Genomic DNA, 10,338 nt, shown 5'->3' on the forward strand with positions numbered 1-10,338 from the left:
AACCATTCAGGTGTCATGTCCCACGTCTTAATCAATAACCTTCCTTTGTTCATCAAGGCGGAAGCTTTCCTCTAATGTTGGAAAGAAAATCCGGGCCAGCCAATTCGTTAAATGCAATATTTCATGTAGTATGTGAAACGAATTCCACAGCGACGCCTCATAGCTGCGTGATTCAAAATTCTGAACATCTTCTCTTCAAAGGATGCGACACTGCGTTTCTCTCAAGACAACCTTTCAGGTGTCATGTCGCACGTCCTAATCAATAACCTTCCTTTGTTCATCAAGGCGGAAGTTTTCCTCTAATGTCCCGAAAGAAAATCCGGGCAAGCAAATTCGTTAAATGCAATATATCATGTAGTATGTAAAAGGTATTCCACAGCGACGCCTCACAGCAGCGTGATTCAAATTTCTGAACATCTTCTCTTCAAAGGAAGCGAAACTGCGTTTCTCTCAAGATAACCTTTCAGGTGACATGTCGCACGTCTTAATCAATAATCTTCCTTTGTTCATCTAGGCGGAAGTTTTCCTCTAAAGTTGGAAAGAAAATACGGGCCAGCCAATTCGTTAAATGCAATATTTCATGTAGTATGTGAAACGTATTCCACAGCGACGCCTCATAGCTGCGAGATTTATAATTCATAACATTTTCTCTTCAAAGGAAGCGAAACTGCGTTTCTCTCAAGGCAACCTTTCAGGTGTCATGTCGCACGTAGTAATCAATACCATTCCTTTGTTCATCAAGGCGGAAGATTTCCTTTAATATCGCGAAAGAAAATCCGGGCCAGCCAATTGGTTAAATTCAATATATCATGTAGTTTGTGAAACGTATTCCACAGCGACGCCTCATAGCTGCGTGATTTAAATTCTGAACATTTCCTCTTCAAAGGAAGCGCCATTGCGTTTCTCACAAGACAACCGTAGAGGTGTCATGTCGCACGTCTGAATAAATAACTTTCCTTTGTTCATCAAGGTGGAAGTTTTCCTCTAATATCTTTAAAGAAAATCCGGACCAGCAAATTGGTTAGATGCAATATATTAGGCAGCATGTGTAACGTATTGCACAGCGACGCCTCATAGTTCTGTGATTTAAAATTCAGAACATTTTCTCTTCAAAGGAAGCGCCACTGGGTTTCTCTCAAGACAACCGTAGAGGTGTCATGTCGCACGTTCTAATCAATACCCTTCCTTTGTTCATCAAGGCAGAAATTTTCCTCTAATATCACTAAAGAAAATCCGGGTCTGCAAACTGGTTAGATGCAACATATTATGTAGCATGTGTAACGTATTCCCCTGCGACGCCTCATAGTTCTGTGATTTAAAATTCAGAACATTTTCTCTTCAAAGGAAGCGCCACTGCGTTTCTCACAAGACAACCGTAGAGGTGTCATGTCGCACGTTCTAATCAATACCCTTCCTTTGTTCATCAAGGCAGAAATTTTTCTCTAATATCACTAAAGAAAATCCGGGTCTGCAAACTGGTTAGATGCAATATATTATGTAGCATGTGTAACGTATTCCCCTGCGACGCCTGAAATCTGCGTGATTTAAAATTCTGAACATTTTCTCTTCAAAGAAAGCGCCACTGCGTTTCTTACAAGAGACCCTTTGGGGTGTCATGTCGCACGTCTGAAGAAATAACCTTCATTTGTTCATCAAGGCGGAAGTTTTCCTCTAATATCATTAAAGAAAATCCGGGCCAGCAAATTGGTTAGCTGCAATATATTAGGTAGCATATGTGTAACGTATTCCACAGCGACGCCTTATAGCTGCGTGAGTTAAATTCTGCACATTTCCTCTTCAAAGGAAGCGCAATTGCGTTTATCTCAAGACAACCTTTCAGGTGTCATGTCGCACGTCTTAGTCAATAACCTTCCTTTGTTCTTCAAGGCGCACGTTTTTCTATAATATCGTTAATGAAAATCCGGGCCAGCAAATTCGTTAAATGCAATATATCATGTAGTATGTGAAACGTATTCCACAGCGATGCCTCATAGCTGCGTGATTTAAAATTCAGAACATTTTCTCTTCAAAGGATGCGACACTGCGTTTCTCTCAAGAAAAGCTTTCAGGCGTCATGTCGGACGTCTTAAATATTAACCTTCCTTTGTTCATCAAGGCGGAAGTTTTCCTCTAATGTCCCGAAAGAAAATCCGGGCAAGCAAATTCGTTAAATGCAATATTTCATGTAGTATGTGAAACGTATTCCACAGCGACGCCTCGTAGCTGCGTGATTTAAAATTCAGAACATTTTCTCTTCAAAGGATGCCACACTGCGTTTCTCTCAAGACAACGTTTCAGGTGTCATGTCGCACGTCTTAATCAATAACCTTCCTTTGTTCATCAAGGCGGAAGTTTTCCTCTAATGTCCCGAAAGAAATCCGGGCAAGCAAATTCGTTAAATGCAATATATGATGTAGTATGTGAAACGTATTCCGCAGCGACGCCTCATAGCTGCGTGATTTAAAATTCAGAACATTTTCTCCTCAAAGGAAGCGCCACTATGTTTCTCTTAAGACAACCTTTCAGGTGTCATGTCGCACGTCTTAATCAATAACCTTCCTTTGTTCATCAAGGCGGAAGTTTTCCTCTAATATCTATAAAGAAAATCCGGGCAAGCAAATTCGGTAAATGCAATATACCATGTAGTATGTGAAACGTATTCCACAGCGACGCCTCATAGCTGCGTGTTTCGAAATTGTGAACAATTTCTCTTCAAAGGAAGCGCCACTGCGTTTCTCTCAAGACAACCTTTCAGGTGTCATGCCGCACATCTTAATTAATAACCTTCCTTTGTTCATCAAGGCGGACGTTTTCCTCTAATATCTATAAAGAAAATCAGGGCCAGCAAATGGGTAAATGCAATATATCATGTAGTATGTGAAACGTATTCCACAGCGACGCCTCATAGCTGCGCGATTTAAAATTCTGAACATTTTCGGTTCAAAGGAAGCGTCCCTGCTTTTTTCTCAAGACAACCTTTCAGGTGTCATGTCACACGTGTTAATCAATAACCTTCCTATTTTAATCAAGGCGGAAGTTTTCCTCTAATATCGTTAAAGAAAATCCGGACCAGCAAATTGGTTAGATGCAATATATTAGGCAGCATGTGTAACGTATTGCACAGCGACGCCTCATAGTTCTGTGATTTAAAATTCAGAACATTTTCTCTTCAAAGGAAGCGCCACTGGGTTTCTCTCAAGACAACCGTAGAGGTGTCATGTCGCACGTTCTAATCAATACCCTTCCTTTGTTCATCAAGGCAGAAATTTTCCTCTAATATCACTAAAGAAAATCCGGGTCTGCAAACTGGTTAGATGCAACATATTATGTAGCATGTGTAACGTATTCCCCTGCGACGCCTCATAGTTCTGTGATTTAAAATTCAGAACATTTTCTCTTCAAAGGAAGCGCCACTGCGTTTCTCACAAGACAACCGTAGAGGTGTCATGTCGCACGTTCTAATCAATACCCTTCCTTTGTTCATCAAGGCAGAAATTTTTCTCTAATATCACTAAAGAAAATCCGGGTCTGCAAACTGGTTAGATGCAATATATTATGTAGCATGTGTAACGTATTCCCCTGCGACGCCTGAAATCTGCGTGATTTAAAATTCTGAACATTTTCTCTTCAAAGAAAGCGCCACTGCGTTTCTTACAAGAGACCCTTTGGGGTGTCATGTCGCACGTCTGAAGAAATAACCTTCCTTTGTTCATCAAGGCGGAAGTTTTCCTCTAATATCATTAAAGAAAATCCGGGCCAGCAAATTGGTTAGCTGCAATATATTAGGTAGCATATGTGTAACGTATTCCACAGCGACGCCTCATAGCTGCGTGATTTATAGTTCTGAACATTTTCTCTTCAAAGGAAGCGTAATGGTGTTTCTCTCAAGACAACCTTTCAGGTGTCATGTCGCACGTCTTAATCAGTAACCTTCCTTTGTTCATCAAGGCGGAAATTTTCCTCTAATATCACTAAAGAAAATCCGGGGCAGCAAACTGATTAAATGCTATATATTAGGTAGCATGTGTAACGTAGTCCACAGCGACGCCTTATGGCTGCGCGATTTAAAATTCAGAACATTTTCTCTTCAAAGGAAGCGCACTGCAATTCCCTCAAGACAACCTTTCAGGTGTCATGTCGCACGTCTTAATCAATAGCCTTCCTTTGTTCATCAAGGCGGAAGTTTTCCTCTAATATCATTAAAGAAAATCCGGGCCAGCAAATTGGTTAGATGCAATATATTAGGCAGCATGTGTGACGTATTCCACAGCGACGCCTCATGGCTGCGTGTTTTAAAATTCAGAACATTTTCTCTTCAAAGGAAGCGCGCCATTGCCTTTCTCTTAAGAGAACCTTTCAGGTGTCATGTCGCACGTCCTAATCAATAACCTTCCTTTGTTCATCAAGGCGGAAGTTTTCCTCTAATATCGTTAAAGAAAATCCGGGCCAGCAAATTCGTTAAATGCAATATATCATGTAGTATGTGAAACGTATTCCACAGCGACGCCTTATAGCTGCGTGAGTTAAATTCTGCACATTTCCTCTTCAAAGGAAGCGCAATTGCGTTTATCTCAAGACAACCTTTCAGGTGTCATGTCGCACGTCTTAGTCAATAACCTTCCTTTGTTCTTCAAGGCGCACGTTTTTCTATAATATCGTTAATGAAAATCCGGGCCAGCAAATTCGTTAAATGCAATATATCATGTAGTATGTGAAACGTATTCCACAGCGATGCCTCATAGCTGCGTGATTTAAAATTCAGAACATTTTCTCTTCAAAGGATGCGACACTGCGTTTCTCTCAAGAAAAGCTTTCAGGCGTCATGTCGGACGTCTTAAATATTAACCTTCCTTTGTTCATCAAGGCGGAAGTTTTCCTCTAATGTCCCGAAAGAAAATCCGGGCAAGCAAATTCGTTAAATGCAATATTTCATGTAGTATGTGAAACGTATTCCACAGCGACGCCTCGTAGCTGCGTGATTTAAAATTCAGAACATTTTCTCTTCAAAGGATGCCACACTGCGTTTCTCTCAAGACAACGTTTCAGGTGTCATGTCGCACGTCTTAATCAATAACCTTCCTTTGTTCATCAAGGCGGAAGTTTTCCTCTAATGTCCCGAAAGAAATCCGGGCAAGCAAATTCGTTAAATGCAATATATGATGTAGTATGTGAAACGTATTCCGCAGCGACGCCTCATAGCTGCGTGATTTAAAATTCAGAACATTTTCTCCTCAAAGGAAGCGCCACTATGTTTCTCTTAAGACAACCTTTCAGGTGTCATGTCGCACGTCTTAATCAATAACCTTCCTTTGTTCATCAAGGCGGAAGTTTTCCTCTAATATCTATAAAGAAAATCCGGGCAAGCAAATTCGGTAAATGCAATATACCATGTAGTATGTGAAACGTATTCCACAGCGACGCCTCATAGCTGCGTGTTTCGAAATTGTGAACAATTTCTCTTCAAAGGAAGCGCCACTGCGTTTCTCTCAAGACAACCTTTCAGGTGTCATGCCGCACATCTTAATTAATAACCTTCCTTTGTTCATCAAGGCGGACGTTTTCCTCTAATATCTATAAAGAAAATCAGGGCCAGCAAATGGGTAAATGCAATATATCATGTAGTATGTGAAACGTATTCCACAGCGACGCCTCATAGCTGCGCGATTTAAAATTCTGAACATTTTCGCTTCAAAGGAAGCGTCCCTGCTTTTTTCTCAAGACAACCTTTCAGGTGTCATGTCACACGTGTTAATCAATAACCTTCCTATTTTAATCAAGGCGGAAGTTTTCCTCTAATATCGTTAAAGAAAATCCGAGTCAGCAAACTGGTTAGATGCAATATATTATGTAGCATGTGTAACGTAGTCCACAGCGACGCCTCATAGCTGCGTGATTTAAAATTCAGAATATTTTCTCTTCAAATGATGCGAAACTGCGTTTCTCTCAAGACAACCTTTCAGGTGTCATGTCGCACGTCTTAATCAATAACCTTCCTTTGTTAATCAAGGCGGAAAATTTCCTTTATATCGCGAAAGAAAATCCGGGCGAGCCAATTCGTTAAATGCAATATTTCATGTGGTATGTGAAACGTATTCCACAGCGACACCTCATAGCTGCGTGATTTAACATTCTGAACATTTTCTCTTCAAAGGAAGCGAAACTGCGTTACTCTCAAGACAACCTTTCAGGTGTCATGTCGCACGTCTTAATCAATAACCTTCCTTTGTTCATCAAGGCGGACGTTTTCCTCTAATATCGTTAAAGAAACTTCGGGGCTGCAAATTGGTTAAATCCAATATATCATGTAGTATGTGAAATGTATTCCACAGCGATGCCTCATAGCTGCGTGATTTAAATTCTGAACATTTCCTGTTCAAAGGAAGCGCCATTGCGTTTATCTCAAGACAACCATTCAGGTGTCATGTCGCACGTCTTAATCAATAACCTTCCTGTGTTCATCAAGGCGGAAGTTTTCCTCTAATGTTGGAAAGAAAATCCGGGCCAGCCAATTTGTTAAATGCAATATTTCATGTAGTATGTGAAACGAATTCCACAGCGACGCCTCATAGCTGCGTGATTTAAAATTTTGAACATTTTCTCTTCAAAGGATGCGACACTGCGTTTCTCTCAAGACAACCTTTCAGGTGTCATGCCGCACATCTTAATAACCTTCCTCTGTTCATCAAGGCGGACGTTTTCCTCTAATATCGCGATAAAAAATCCGGGCCAGCAAATTGGTTAAATGCAATATATCATGTAGTATGTGAAACGTATTCCACAGCGACGCCGCATAGCTGCGTGATTTAAATTCTGAACATCTTCTCTTCAAAGGAAGCGAAACTGCGTTTCTCTCAAGATAACCTTTCAGGTGACATGTCGCACGTCTTAATCAATAATCTTCCTTTGTTCATCTAGGCGGAAGTTTTCCTCTAAAGTTGGAAAGAAAATACGGGCCAGCCAATTCGTTAAATGCAATATTTCATGTAGTATGTGAAACGTATTCCACAGCGACGCCTCATAGCTGCGAGATTTATAATTCATAACATTTTCTCTTCAAAGGAAGCGAAACTGCGTTTCTCTCAAGGCAACCTTTCAGGTGTCATGTCGCACGTAGCAATCAATACCATTCCTTTGTTCATCAAGGCGGAAGATTTCCTTTAATATCGCGAAAGAAAATCCGGGCCAGCCAATTGGTTAAATTCAATATATCATGTAGTTTGTGAAACGTATTCCACAGCGACGCCTCATAGCTGCGTGATTTAAATTCTGAACATTTCCTCTTCAAAGGAAGCGCCATTGCGTTTCTCACAAGACAACCGTAGAGGTGTCATGTCGCACGTCTGAATAAATAACCTTCCTTTGTTCATCAAGGTGGAAGTTTTCCTCTAATATCTTTAAAGAAAATCCGGACCAGCAAATTGGTTAGATGCAATATATTAGGCAGCATGTGTAACGTATTGCACAGCGACGCCTCATAGTTCTGTGATTTAAAATTCAGAACATTTTCTCTTCAAAGGAAGCGCCACTGGGTTTCTCTCAAGACAACCGTAGAGGTGTCATGTCGCACGTTCTAATCAATACCCTTCCTTTGTTCATCAAGGCAGAAATTTTCCTCTAATATCACTAAAGAAAATCCGGGTCTGCAAACTGGTTAGATGCAATATATTATGTAGCATGTGTAACGTATTCCCCTGCGACGCCTCATAGTTCTGTGATTTAAAATTCAGAACATTTTCTCTTCAAAGGAAGCGCCACTGCGTTTCTCACAAGACAACCGTAGAGGTGTCATGTCGCACGTTCTAATCAATACCCTTCCTTTGTTCATCAAGGCAGAAATTTTTCTCTAATATCACTAAAGAAAATCCGGGTCTGCAAACTGGTTAGATGCAATATATTATGTAGCATGTGTAACGTATTCCCCTGCGACGCCTGAAATCTGCGTGATTTAAAATTCTGAACATTTTCTCTTCAAAGAAAGCGCCACTGCGTTTCTTACAAGAGAACCTTTGGGGTGTCATGTCGCACGTCTGAAGAAATAACCTTCCTTTGTTCATCAAGCCGGAAGTTTTCTTCTAATATCATTAAAGAAAATCCGGGCCAGCAAATTGGTTAGCTGCAATATATTAGGTAGCATATGTGTAACGTATTCCACAGCGACGCCTCATAGCTGCGTGATTTATAGTTCTGAACATTTTCTCTTCAAAGGAAGCGTAATGGTGTTTCTCTCAAGACAACCTTTCAGGTGTCATGTCGCACGTCTTAATCAGTAACCTTCCTTTGTTCATCAAGGCGGAAATTTTCCTCTAATATCACTAAAGAAAATCCGGGGCAGCAAACTGATTAAATGCTATATATTAGGTAGCATGTGTAACGTAGTCCACAGCGACGCCTTATGGCTGCGCGATTTAAAATTCAGAACATTTTCTCTTCAAAGGAAGCGCACTGCAATTCCCTCAAGACAACCTTTCAGGTGTCATGTCGCACGTCTTAATCAATAACCTTCCTTTGTTCATCAAGGCGGAAGTTTTCCTCTAATATCATTAAAGAAAATCCGGGCCAGCAAATTGGTTAGATGCAATATATTAGGCAGCATGTGTGACGTATTCCACAGCGACGCCTCATGGCTGCGTGTTTTAAAATTCAGAACATTTTCTCTTCAAAGGAAGCGCGCCATTGCCTTTCTCTTAAGAGAACCTTTCAGGTGTCATGTCGCACGTCCTAATCAATAACCTTCCTTTGTTCATCAAGGCGGAAGTTTTCCTCTAATATCGTTAAAGAAAATCCGGGCCAGCAAATTCGTTAAATGCAATATATCATGTAGTATGTGAAACGTATTCCACAGCGACGCCTCATAGCTGCGTGAGTTAAACTCTGAACATTTCCTCTTCAAAGGAAGCGCAATTGCGTTTATCTCAAGACAACCTTTCAGGTGTCATGTCGCACGTCTTAGTCAATAACCTTCCTTTGTTCTTCAAGGCGCACGTTTTTCTATAATATCGTTAATGAAAATCCGGGCCAGCAAATTCGTTAAATGCAATATATCATGTAGTATGTGAAACGTATTCCACAGCGATGCCTCATAGCTGCGTGATTTAAAATTCAGAACATTTTCTCTTCAAAGGATGCGACACTGCGTTTCTCTCAAGAAAAGCTTTCAGGCGTCATGTCGGACGTCTTAAATATTAACCTTCCGTTGTTCATCAAGGCGGAAGTTTTCCTCTAATGTCCCGAAAGAAAATCCGGGCAAGCAAATTCGTTAAATGCAATATTTCATGTAGTATGTGAAACGTATTCCACAGCGACGCCTCGTAGCTGCGTGATTTAAAATTCAGAACATTTTCTCTTCAAAGGATGCCACACTGCGTTTCTCTCAAGACAACGTTTCAGGTGTCATGTCGCACGTCTTAATCAATAACCTTCCTTTGTTCATCAAGGCGGAAGTTTTCCTCTAATGTCCCGAAAGAAATCCGGGCAAGCAAATTCGTTAAATGCAATATATGATGTAGTATGTGAAACGTATTCCGCAGCGACGCCTCATAGCTGCGTGATTTAAAATTCAGAACATTTTCTCCTCAAAGGAAGCGCCACTATGTTTCTCTTAAGACAACCTTTCAGGTGTCATGTCGCACGTCTTAATCAATAACCTTCCTTTGTTCATCAAGGCGGAAGTTTTCCTCTAATATCTATAAAGAAAATCCGGGCAAGCAAATTCGGTAAATGCAATATACCATGTAGTATGTGAAACGTATTCCACAGCGACGCCTCATAGCTGCGTGTTTCGAAATTGTGAACAATTTCTCTTCAAAGGAAGCGCCACTGCGTTTCTCTCAAGACAACCTTTCAGGTGTCATGCCGCACATCTTAATTAATAACCTTCCTTTGTTCATCAAGGCGGACGTTTTCCTCTAATATCTATAAAGAAAATCAGGGCCAGCAAATGGGTAAATGCAATATATCATGTAGTATGTGAAACGTATTCTACAGCGACGCCTCATAGCTGCGCGATTTAAAATTCTGAACATTTTCGCTTCAAAGGAAGCGTCCCTGCTTTTTTCTCAAGACAACCTTTCAGGTGTCATGTCACACGTGTTAATCAATAACCTTCCTATTTTAATCAAGGCGGAAGTCTTCCTCTAATATCGTTAAAGAAAATCCGAGTCAGCAAACTGGTTAGATGCAATATATTATGTAGCATGTGTAACGTAGTCCACAGCGACGCCTCATAGCTGCGTGATTTAAAATTCAGAACATTTTCTCTTCAAAGGAAGCCAAAATGCGTTCCTCTCAAGACAACCTTTCAGGTGTCATGTCGCACGTCTTAATCAATAACCTTCCTTT

Source organism: Dermacentor andersoni, unplaced genomic scaffold, assembly GCF_023375885.2.
Source record: "Dermacentor andersoni unplaced genomic scaffold, qqDerAnde1_hic_scaffold ctg00000039.1, whole genome shotgun sequence".
In the NCBI taxonomy this organism is placed as follows: Eukaryota; Metazoa; Arthropoda; class Arachnida; order Ixodida; family Ixodidae; genus Dermacentor; species Dermacentor andersoni.